The sequence below is a fragment of the Montipora foliosa genome, chromosome 2, assembly GCF_036669935.1.
Source record: "Montipora foliosa isolate CH-2021 chromosome 2, ASM3666993v2, whole genome shotgun sequence".
Taxonomy (NCBI): domain Eukaryota; kingdom Metazoa; phylum Cnidaria; class Anthozoa; order Scleractinia; family Acroporidae; genus Montipora; species Montipora foliosa.
In genome coordinates, this window is record NC_090870.1 from 40,064,497 (window position 1) to 40,076,996 (window position 12,500).

Genomic DNA, 12,500 nt, shown 5'->3' on the forward strand with positions numbered 1-12,500 from the left:
CATGATACTGGGCAGCCGATACATTTTGACAGGTGCCAATTAATCAAAAGATGTATCCTGTAAAATAGCATGATACTGGTCACATTGGCATACATGGAGGGGTGGACGTACAGACGATTGATGACATCATGGTTATAAAACCAAGATTTCTTGCATCGATGGGTTACAATATTTTCTTAACAATGGTGCTCCGCGTGCGCGGGGAGCTCCGCTATAAAGGATACAGAGCAGTTTCCAATCAAGCAACGTTTCCTTTGGTTTTTCCATTGCTTCCCTGAGTGATTGGCAACCAATGAGAAACAAAACCAAAACCAACCATGAGTAGCACACACGCATTTTCCCGTGCTTTGCATCAGCTAAGTGTAATTCCTTCGAATTTTTATTAGTTCGGTGCAATGTTTCGGTCTGTTGGGATTGGCTAGATCGCAACTCGTAACGTATCTGTGCGTATTATATGTAAACCATTGAATAAGATGTATGTACTCTCCTGTTGTGGAAATACTAGCAGACTGATATCGTTTAATCCAGTGAGTACAGTACGGTGGCTTGTAAGGGTCATCAATAGTTCAGAAAAAAAATTTCATAATGACACTTAGTAACTGTCAATTGACACTTATAACTGGCAATTGACAAGTGTCAATTGCCAGTTACAAGTGTCAATTGCTACTTATAAGTGTCAATTGCCAGTTATAAGTGTGAATTGCCAGTTACTATCGTTGACAGTTGGAAGTGTAAATGCCAGTTATAAGTGTCAATTGACAGTTACTAAGTGTCATTATGAAATTTTTCTGAACTATTGATGGCCCTTACAAGCCACCGTAGTATAGGGACATTTAACACTTTCAGCTATTTTGATTGATTGAAGCAGTTGCATTTTATTGACAAAAATACGAACTATGGTCACCAGATTTTGCACCCCTATCTTCTTTTCGAAATTTCGACCATTCAGAGTGAGGTTGAAAACATCCTCGTTAATCTGGACGCTAATAAGGCAACTGATGTCGATGGCATCCCTGCAAAAATTCTGAAATCATGTGCCCGAGAATTATTGATGCCCTTAACCAAGCTGTTCAAAATGCGTGTGCATCATGAATCTGTCTTGTCTTTTTGGACCATCACATCCATCAGCTGTTAACTGTGAGGGTAATGAAACAAAGTTACTCCAATGTATAATCCATATTTCATGCAAAAAAAAACTCATTTAGAAAGACAACCAACACACAATAAAACAATTAACTCTACCTTGCTCTCGTTCTGTGTGATGATTGCGCTTTTTAATTCTTCTGTTTGTTGCTGCTGTTTGGGTGCGAGCATGGGAGTCTGGGACGAGAATGCTTGCACACACGCTTGGTAACAGTTTCCTGAAGCACGGATACTGCAATTCGAGTACGAGTTAAACGGTGTGAAATTAAAATCTAATCGAGCATGACTTGTCATAACTGAGCTCAATTAGAGTCAACGGCAATCAAGCTCGAGTCGCTTTTGTACTCGAGTAGTGATTCATACTCGGTTGTTCAGGAACTAATACTGATCCAAATAAATACTGTTTAACACAACAATTGCTTTGTTTAACTGCTAGTAACAACACATAATCGAACTATCCAAGAGAGAGCTAAACACTTAAAAGAATGACTATAGTGTTAAAAAAATAGCCTCTCATAAACTGTTTTCATTACTGTCTTCAAATGCATATCTGGGTGCAAAGTGCAGTGGATAAAACATCCTACTTGAGCTCTCAGAAGCTTCACTTCCAGGAGGAGAATAGAGATTGTACACATTGGCAGATGGCAAAAGGCGTCATATTGTACATTTGCTGCTGTGGACATAACTGACGTTGAGGTGCAAGTAATCCTTGTAGAAGATGAAATCCAAAGTTTTTCCATTTTGGCAGACATTCTTGCCATGTTGTCCTGATAATGTTTTTCCATTTTTTCATGTGAGTCATAAGTCGCTTTTTCATCTCAATGCCTTCCTTGGGAAGTTTCCCCTTTAACTTCTCTTGTTTATAGTTATTGAGCTTGCTGTCAGGCAATTTCTCCTTTGCGTCACACTCACAGACTCTGCTTCAGTTGCTGATTCATCATTCGATACATCACCTTCCTTACTCGAAGTTTGTTGAGGAGGTCGTTTCTTTTCGATCATCACCATTTTCTGAAACGGTGCCAATATCTGTACTTTCAAGGCCAGGTGCAAGTTGCTACGTTGCTGGAGATCCTCCCCAAATACCTTCACAATGTTCATTGTATAGCAACACCACACGTCCATGTCCACTCTGTTTCCCGATATCAAAAGCTTGTCTATCCTTTAAACTTATCGATTTCAGTTTGTTGGTAAGAGATTGTTTCCGGATTTCTTCTCCCTTGTGAGGAAAATCGTCTGCCGAGCCTTGTGAATTATCTATCTCTTCTCTGAAGCGATCCAAAATATCACTATATTTCCTCTGGACCGATTCTCAATCAACATCCTCAGCGGTTTTACTGACTTTGTATTCATTAGTTACTTTTGACCTAAACTGTACGAAAACGGTTCTTTGTAAACACTTCCAAACGGCATCGATGCGGTTTCGAAATCGTGAACTGTATTGATATGAAACCACGTTCGTGTAAACACAGCCTCAGTGTACCTGTTTCCAGTGCTTTGAGGTTCAAAGCAAAGATGTGATCAAAAATGATTTATTAGACGAGAATAGAGTGATTTTACTCAGCCCATGGAATAGATCTTACTGTTAATTTTTTTAATGGGAAATTACTACGAATAAACAAAAGAGAACAGTGGAATTAGTGTATTATATAGCATGATTACGTCTCTTTCCTATTTCATGGGTTATGTAAAATTGCTCCAATAATAAATAATAATGGACAGCAATTAGCAAATAATTTTAATTGAGTTTTCTTGTTTTAAGTAACAATCATTTCTATGTACATATTTTTGGTAATTTGGCTCACTTCAGGTTCTCTGCCAAAAAAGAGACTGTTTTATCTGGTACGGAACCCCCAAATGTAATAAAGTGTGTGCAGGCGAGGATTATAGCGAGAGGGATTTTGTTGACAGCAGTGACTTCACTGCAAGAGCCATCCTGATTCATTATTGTTGGTTGTTATCATTATTGATAATATTATTGTCCATTGAACAATAGGGTATTGGTTCAAGTAATAGAACTATTAAGTTCACCATAGGAGTGGTAGTCGCCAGATAAGTAAGTCCCTCTTCCTGCTTTTTAAAACTTGCACTCAACTTTGCCAGCAAGTATTTTTTTTTGTGTCAAGCAGAGGCTTGTTATTCATATTAGAAACATAATAGTCTCTATTAACAATGCACAACAAGATTTCCTCTTTATTCAGTAGTAGAAAAGAGAATCCTAATTCAGTGAACCATTATACCTCTGTAACTCAAATTATATACTGGTAATAGAATAAGCATCAGACACAAAACAAGCCAAGAAATGACAAGTTTTGAATATTTAGTAAACTGTTTGGACACTTTTTTCGTGTAGAATTTTGGCAACTGATAATAGAATTCCATTCCTCAGTCAATACCTGTAATGGATGCTTTCCTTTCACTGTATTAAAATGTTTCATTGCATAAACGCAAACACAAGGCTCTATGAAATAAAGGATACTGAAATGGAAAGTTACAAACTGCAGAAATGGATAGACCTGGATAATAATGAACTAGTGTTTCTTTAAAAATGACCAATTTAGGTTAGGGCCTTAACGTTACTGCTTGTCTACTGGGGCCTGTTTCTCGAAAGACCTGGTAACTTTTCAGGCCAGATATCGGGAAAATTTATTGGGCCTGAAGTAGTTTCTTGAAGCACCAGTAAACTCTCCTGGTAATTACCGGGCCTGTAAAAATGGCGGACTGCTACCAGTCTCCCATGTGTGCCTCGCACTTGTTCGCAGGAGATAGAGCACGACAAGTTTGACAAGTTTCATTTCATTCGATTTTGACGCTGCTAATGATTTGATGGGGGTGGACTTTTTTCATGTTTTTTGAAGGACAGTGCAATATGTTCGAGCTTAAACTGTCAGTTTTTCGTTGTGTCAAAGTAGAGCACCCGAGAGAAATCAGTAATTTGTATCATCATACAGCTTGGAAGTGACGATCAGTTGCTTTTTCGCTCAATTCGATGTACCTAAAATCAATAGGTCAAATATAGTTGTACTAAGAGCTTCATATATTTTGCACAATTTCAAGCAATTTCCATGGTAAAAGTGTGATAAATCCAGGGGGGTGGGCTATCTCCCCCCTGAAAGATCCAAAACACAAACCAGTTTGTCCTTTTCAGTTTTGGGGGAAACCTTTAAACTGGCAAAGTTTCATGGAAATCGGTGAGATGGCATGTAGCAACGCTGCCTGGTGCTCTCGTGGACTCACTCTTAATCATTCAGAATGATTATTGTTGTTATAATCTACACATAGTAACAATATTAGAGGTGATTCTATGCTTTATCAATAATGATTAGGAGATTCACTTTTGTATGCAGAGGTAAAATCTGTGAAATACCCATGATTTTAGGCAAAAAGGGACTTAAACATTACCTGTATTTTCGCTATACTATCCACGGTAATTCATTTTTAAGATTTGTTTTTTTTTTAAATCCAGACCCCAACCGCGGAAGACTTTTCTCAATTTAAAAAAAATAATGATCTATGAAGATCACTTGTGATAAAGTCGATTTTTTGAGGTAGAATTCAGATAAAATATTTTTCACTGAAAGTTTCTACCACAGTGCACGTAAAACAGATTGTATGGGCTCTTTGACCCCAGTACCCCACTGTGTGATTACAAATCGCTTGTACGTTCACAGAATGTTATCCTTTTCGATTCACAGAGGCTCTTGAATGTGGATGTGTTCAGTCAATGCACCCGATCACACCCGGTAAGCCGTTCTTGGCGAAGAAGGCCTGTGTGATCACAGTTTTCCTGTCCTCATCCGGCCAAACAATGAAAATGTGTTGACGGCATACCAGAGTCTGTTGTGATACTGCAGTTATGCATCATGAGACCATGGATTTTGGTAGCCGGAATGTATCGCCTATTACCTCTAGGAAACTTCCAGATGCGAAGAACTTGAACAAGTGGAGAAAGTGCGTGATTACAAGTGGTGTTTCTCGCTAGATCATTGGACAACAAATCGACCAGGTAATTTATGGAGTCTCTACCAAAACGGAACTAGTCATCCAAACGTGCATTAAAAAGCCCAAAACGCGGCAGTCTGGTGCACCTTGCATCAGGAAGACGACCATCTTGTTTTTGCAGATTTATCCCCACCTCGCAAGGTGGAATAAATTTATTCCAGATTTATTCCCTGAATGGCACTATTCCTTCTTTCAGGAACAGAATTTACTCTGGGGCTAAAGTTATCCCTCCTTTCAAGAACCGGCCCCAGAACCAAAGAACATTCTAAAGCCACCCCGTGTTTTGACAAAAACTGGCCACAGCTTTGATTTTGAAAACATGTCAGTTCTTCACATCAGTCCCTAATGGCACCAGCGGGTGTTCTAATAAGGACGAGAACTCAGTCAACGAGCATGTTGAATTTCCATGTGTGTATCTCAATCTCAAGAATTTTTAGATCATTTTGTGACACACCAGTTATGCATATTTGTGACCTACTTGCCTATTTTACCATTGTTAGTCGTTTTTGCATCCATAACTGATGAAGGTCACCGAAGTTTTACTTTTTAAAAACTTTTTAAATCAGTGTCAACGCTGCAATTTCGTTTAATATCATGCTTGATTGCAACCACGGTATTTTTAGTTTTTGGAAGTGTAACAATGATATTATTGAATTCTTATCTACTAGACTGGCATATCCAGTTTTCATTCTTAATGATCTATTGGGCAATTCGACAAGACCCCTTGAATAGCTGTTCACATGCTGTATGACATCACCTGTTTGTTGGAAAGTCACTTACAATTAATGTAGGTTATTACGAGTTTCCTTGTTCATTGTCTCTTTTTATTCAAACAGTTATCTTTCATCGTGTATGTATAGTGTTGTTGTTTTCATTACATATATATAGAGTGTTGTGGTTTGATAGCTTCTGGATTAACACTTACCTCGTTAAGTTTATGATCTCTGTACTTATATAATAAACAAATTACTTCATGGTTTGCTGGTTTGTACGATTTTTATTACTCACTAACTGTGAGGGATTGTTAAACTCGCTCGTTTGCCTTGCTCACTCATTCGCTTAAATGATCTTCTCAACTAATCTGTAGATATGTATAGTCCTTGTAGAGTAATTTATGTGATAAGCAGGGTTGTGGCAGTGGAGATAGCACTCGCCTCCCATCAGTGTGGCCTGGGTAAACTTTCTGTTGATTCTCTACTTCCTTGGAAATATTTTTCGCCAGGTTTTGCAGATTTCCCTTTTAAAAAATTGCTACGGTAAAATTCCCATTCAATCTGGATCCAGCTATGAATTATTATTATAACTCTCAGATTGTAAGTGGGCTGTGATTGGCTAAATTACCAGCCCGTATTCTACAGTACAGCCCGCTGAATTTACGATTTCAATAAAACATTATCTACCAAGTTTTTCATGTTGTTTCTGTTACATAAAATTGTAAAACTATTTCAAACAGCCAAGAAGGTTTAGTTTTTCGGATTTTGACACGGCAGTCTTTGTGGAAGTTGAACCTTCCAATTGACTTCGACTAGTTTCCTTGCCCATGCACCAGATTAACCTCAGAGATATAATAAATACCCTTAATTACAAACTTCATATTCTCAGTTCGTACTGTAAGTTAGGGATCCTCATTTCCTTCCCGTTGATTTATGGTCTTCGCACGTGGACCTTAAATCAACAAAAAAAATAGGTCCGTAACTTATGGCACGGACCTCAAACTCGGTTAGTAAGAGGTGTTATTGTTGTTGTACCTTCACAGCAACTATGTTTGACTGGAGTTTTCCTTGAAGCCAAGTCACAACTAGTAACCTCAAGATTAAAGGACCTTCTCTCAAGATTGTTGCCGTACCAAGCAGAATGGACTTCTGCTACACATCAATCCCAACGTCCACTCCAATTTCTTCCAAATTTTGTTATTATTGCTTCACCCATGCAGGCTCAAGGGCAGCTACAGATATTGGAGCATGTAAAGTTTGCAATTCCTATTTTCCATTGTTATGGACATAAAGCAAATTGCCAGGTAAAATTATTTTACACTGACAGTATGAACTGTGATAATTTCAAATATGGTACACGCCATTTGACTAGCTTTTGGATGAAATTTGCTCACACTTTCCCACTCTGTAAATCTCAGTAAGCAAATTGCAAAATAAGACGTACTTCAAGAAACACAGTGTGTTTTTTGTTCTCGCCTGATAGATCAAATATAGTCTAAGAAGGTTTCCATGGTTTGGCTTTACTGATGGAGAGGTGCTGGAGAGACTTTGGTCCAAATAATCCAGTGGATACACATGCTCTTTTGTTTTATGCAAAGAAATGATCAGCACCCAATTTACGGTAGACCTTCAAACATTTGAAGTCATTGAATGACACGCAGGATATTGTGTACTCCTTTTGCATAACTGATTGTTTTATGTTGGTTAAGCTGGTACAGCCAAATTGCCTAGACAGCTGGGACAAAGAGGAACAGTAACGGGTGGTACCTGCTTACAGTATAAAAGAATGAATTTTGACTTTTCTTTAGTTCTTGGTCACGGCTGTTGTTTCTCAATAGGCAAAAACACCTACATGTAGTTCATATCCAATCCGTAGATTTCATTTTTCCTCCCATTCATAACAATATTTCGGACTATTTTATTATTTTAATACCAGCATAAATTATCGTAATTTAGATTATGCTTTTTTGTATGACCGGATGAAAAAGGCAAACACTGCTATTAAAAACAGTGAATTGGAGCTGCCAAAATTGTTGGACACCCTTTAAGGTATTTATAAAAAGAGTTTTTTTTTATATATTTTCTTTTTTTTTCTGTTTTATTTTTTCATGCTGATAAAATTTCAGAAATAAAAAACTGAGGACACCAAGTTCATTTTTGAGATATGACCAGCTAAAACCAAAATATGGGGTGTTTTGCAACGGTAACTTTTACGTCACAAAAATGACTGCATCTTGTTCACCAATAATTGGTCTTTGATATGGTACCATAATATTGCTGTTTAGTTATAAAGTGTTGGAGTGTCAATTCTTCTAATAAAAACGTTTCTTTCAAGTGTTAGAACTGGTTTGAGCCACCTTAATTGTCAATGATTAGGTCTAAATACAAAGGAAATTTACAATCAAAGTAGGCTTAAACCTTTCTAACGTGAATTTCATTTTGATTTACAATATAAACCGGGAAACAGATTATAGCAACAGTATGTGATAATTGACAGGTCATAATTATGTCATTGGATTGGAGGAAATGTTATGTCAAATAAAGCAGAAGAGTGGAGTTGCTCAGAGATGGCAGACCAGTGACGAATCTTTTCAGTGTGCGAGAAATGAAGCAAAAGAAAGCATTGCTATGCAACTGAAGGTAAAACCAGAGTTGTTCAGTGCAGGTTTCTGTTAGGCCTAAAAGCTAAATATGCTGGCAAGTTGCAGTTGAAGTATGTTATTGAGGACTCCATTTAGTAAAATAATGTTGATTTTAACTTTGACTACATCACAGCACCAGATTGATTAATATATAGCAAAGTACAGATTCAAGATGTTCATTACTATATACGAAAGAGGTGCAATGCGTTTAACGTTTTTCCCCAGGAGAAGGTGTTACCATATGGATACAAAATGTTACGATCTTAATTTACAGAAATGTCAATACCATTTATCATTTATGGTTGGAGATTTTGCTCTAAAGGTGGCCAACCTGAGCACGGAACATAAAAGTGAAATCATGTTTTTTGTAACAGTCAAAATGTAAATTTGCAAGCAGACTTGTTGTTGCCTGGTGACCACGTTATGGGGAGATGACCCCTATTAGAAAATTGGTTTTTCTATACAAAGTTTAATTTACAGGTAAAACTGTTTTGTTTGTCATCATTTAGAAGGTCATATCCTTGCCAAAAGGTTGTCTAAGTAGATAACAAAAGCGACTAAAGTTCTGAAGTCCTCCATACAAGACTACAACAATCTTGAATGCAGCAACTCTTGTTCCCTGCAATTGACAATTATGTTCGATGCTGTAAAGGATCCCGATTCTGATGTTTGGATGGAGGTTTATGCTTCTGGAGAGTCAGCAACAGAAGGAAAGGTATTGACCTGAACCGCTGTCAAGAGGAGATTAGCTTACCTCAGGGCGAAATGGAAAACACGCTTGAACATTTCATACAGCAACATCAACTGCTTTTGCCGACATTGGACGATGGTGCAGATAATGATTTATGTGATGGAAGGGGAAGAGAGACTTTTATAAGAGGGAAAATATTAAGCCTCGAGTCATATATTGCGCATCTTATTACATCGAAAATGTGAATACTACCTCTGCATACCCCATGGCCCACAAAATCAACCGTTTTCTTGGCGATTTTGCACTAAGATGGACGTGCATTTAAACAGTGGTGTCAAAGACGTTCAAGAACTTGGTGCAGTTGAGACTGATGTTGTGTAAGTGAAGAGGGGGTATCTACTTCAACATCGTCAATATAAGCATCTGCAATGGTCAAACCCTTCATACTGAAGGGCATTACCACGTGACGTGATGAAAGCCAATTTTTCAATGGTAGATGTTTCCAAGGGAACCTGCCAGTATCCCTTTGTGATGTCAAGCATGGTTATAAAGTTGGCTGAGGCGAGCTGTTCATACAGTTGTGCCATTAATTTGCCCACGAAATACGAACCTTGATCCAAAACCAGCTCCTCTGGGCTACTTACCCTACAAAAGTACTGTAAGAAGGCATCTGCAATCACTCTCGGATTCTTATTTTTCAGTGGTATGGCGTCAGGATAACGCGTTGCATAATCAGCTGTGGTAAGAATATATCTATTCCCCGTGGTTGTTTGTAGCAACTTTCCGGAAAGGCTCTGTTTCACGGGAGCCTTGTGAAATGTTCTCTTTCGTGCTACTAGCTGGCATTGTGGACAGGTCGCACAATACTTACCAACATGAAAATGCAGGCCAGGCCAAAAAAAATATGCTGTTATGCCATTAAAAGATTTTGTACTTCCCATATGACCAGCTAGAGGGCTGGTATGCTCAACCCAAAGAACTTCACTCCTATAGGATTCCGGAACCACTACACAGTCGACATTTCTCAACCCAGTATGCGAGTCTTCTGAAAACTTGCAGTGCATGTGCGTTTTCTCAGGTGGCTTGAGTGAAGCCTTACTTTGTATTTTTTCGAGGGTTACGACCGATCTCTGATCTTCCCTTAGTTGGTTCCTACCCCTATCTAAAATGTTTAGAGCAAAATTTTCCTTACTTAAATCCTCCTCGGATTCATTTTCTGTGGTTGTGTCTTCCATCTCTACCAATGGTCATGATGGCCAAATAGCATCCGCAAAGCTCCTTCCGTCAACCCGACTTCCTTTGGCTCTTTCTGGGATAACTTCTTCATGGCAAGAAATTTTCCTGGTTAACCAATTTGTCTGCCTGCTTCTGATGCAGAGTCAAAACAAAAGCTTCATTATTTTCAATTTCGTTGGCTGACATGGTTTTCTCCCACTGATCCAGAACGCTCTTCTTCTAAAGTGTCTGACCAAATGACAACCTTCCAAGAAGACAATGCACAGGTAACCCATCTAATACCCCAACTAATTCCTTATGTGTACCCTGCTCACTCTCAAATTCAACCAAGACAAGGGGTATCACAAGTCGTTCGCCCACTGCCGTTAACACAGTAATTTTCTCTACAGTTAGGGAATCTTCGCTTACATACCTTTTATGAACTAAAGTTCTTGTGCACTCAGAAACTACTACTTGCTATCATTCCTTTAACGTTGCATAGGGGAAGTTCTAATTGTTCTGATTTAAGTGGCATCATACACAATAAAGTTTTGGTATCGTGGGTTTTCCCGTACTTGAAACAAGTTAAGTCTAAAATGGGAGGGGGGGGGGGGGGAAATTTAACATTGGAGGGGTTTGGTCTTTGTTGCATCACCATCCCTTGAATTTTTTTCTGACCAGTCGAACCTTCATCCTTTTTTGCTCCCTTAAAGCCCTGACCATGACAAAAAGAAGCATACAGTTAACTATCTCTAAGACGGACAAAATGGCAGCGACTTTCCAAGTTAAATTGTTTTAACACAATTAAAAGTAGTTGTTACTATTTTTCCATTTATCATATTTATCTTCAATAAAATGCTGTTGCTACTTGTTTACGTGTTCATGTATTCACTGTGTTCGCTTCAGTACTTTATTAATTTACATTACAGAGGTACCGGCTTTGGTGAGGCTTCAGCATATCTTTAAGGTCACCGCACCAGCGCTATTTCAACTAAGAATGCTCACTGCTTTGTTTACTTTTTCGTGAAACAAACAATCCCAGAAGCTGCGAGTGTTGCAACATAATAATTATTGGCATCCATCATTCTGCTAGTCTGTTTCACTTCTCATGATATCAGTTTCCCCAAATTGTTATTAAGGCTCATTTTTCGTATTCGCCGGCTCCAAAATTTCACTTTTTAGGGTGTGTGGAAGTTTTATTTGAACCTTTTTGAAAGAGCAGAACGATGTCTCCTTTGTTTACTTTGTGAAGTTTCGAATGCAAACGATGCACCCATGCGTCAAATCAATCAGTGTCTTGTGTTTTCATGCCTATCCTTTTTGACCAGGCTATCAGCCTGATAGTCGGATTCTTCTGGCTTTCCATGATCTTATAGAAATCTTGGAATTTCTTTTAAAATATTTTACACGATTAGGTGAAAAGTATGAAACAAGCCTTACTATTAATAGAAAAATATTTTACAGCACGTCATCATGGAAATAGAAGAATGTCTTTCGAGATCTATTCCTAATTTGCACAGTAAGAAGGTCTCTAAATTGATGTAGTGTTCAATTCCCTCTCATGACCTTTTCAATTATAAACTATCGTTGATGAATAGGTGCCTCTGTGGAAATTTCCACAGAATTTCTTTTTACAATATTTTACACGATAAGGAGATTGAGGAGATTCAAAGAAAAAAATTGGGGGCTGTTGAGATAGAGCACCTAGAAGCACCTTCAGATTGTATTTTTCAGCACCCTGGCTTCCAGGCTGTGTGCCTCAACCACTGGATGTTACAGGCAGCTTGGCTTCAGTATAAACAACAGTATGGGACCTCTGCATATGAAGGTCCTGATCATACAAAGAGTAGCCGACAGGCAATTAGTTAAGTGGTGCTGGGGAGTTCTTGACAAGGAAATCAGAGTTCCTCTGCCTTTTTGTGCAGTTAACTGCATCAGAGCTCACTTCCAAGAGCCTAGGAGGTCTGAAGATGATATGGTATTTTCAGGATTTAGATATGCAGATGATTAGCAATAGACAAACCGCATTTTATTTTTATAGAGTGCTTTTCGGTCATGACTAGCCACCATATTGGATTAAGAAAACAAAAGAAATAA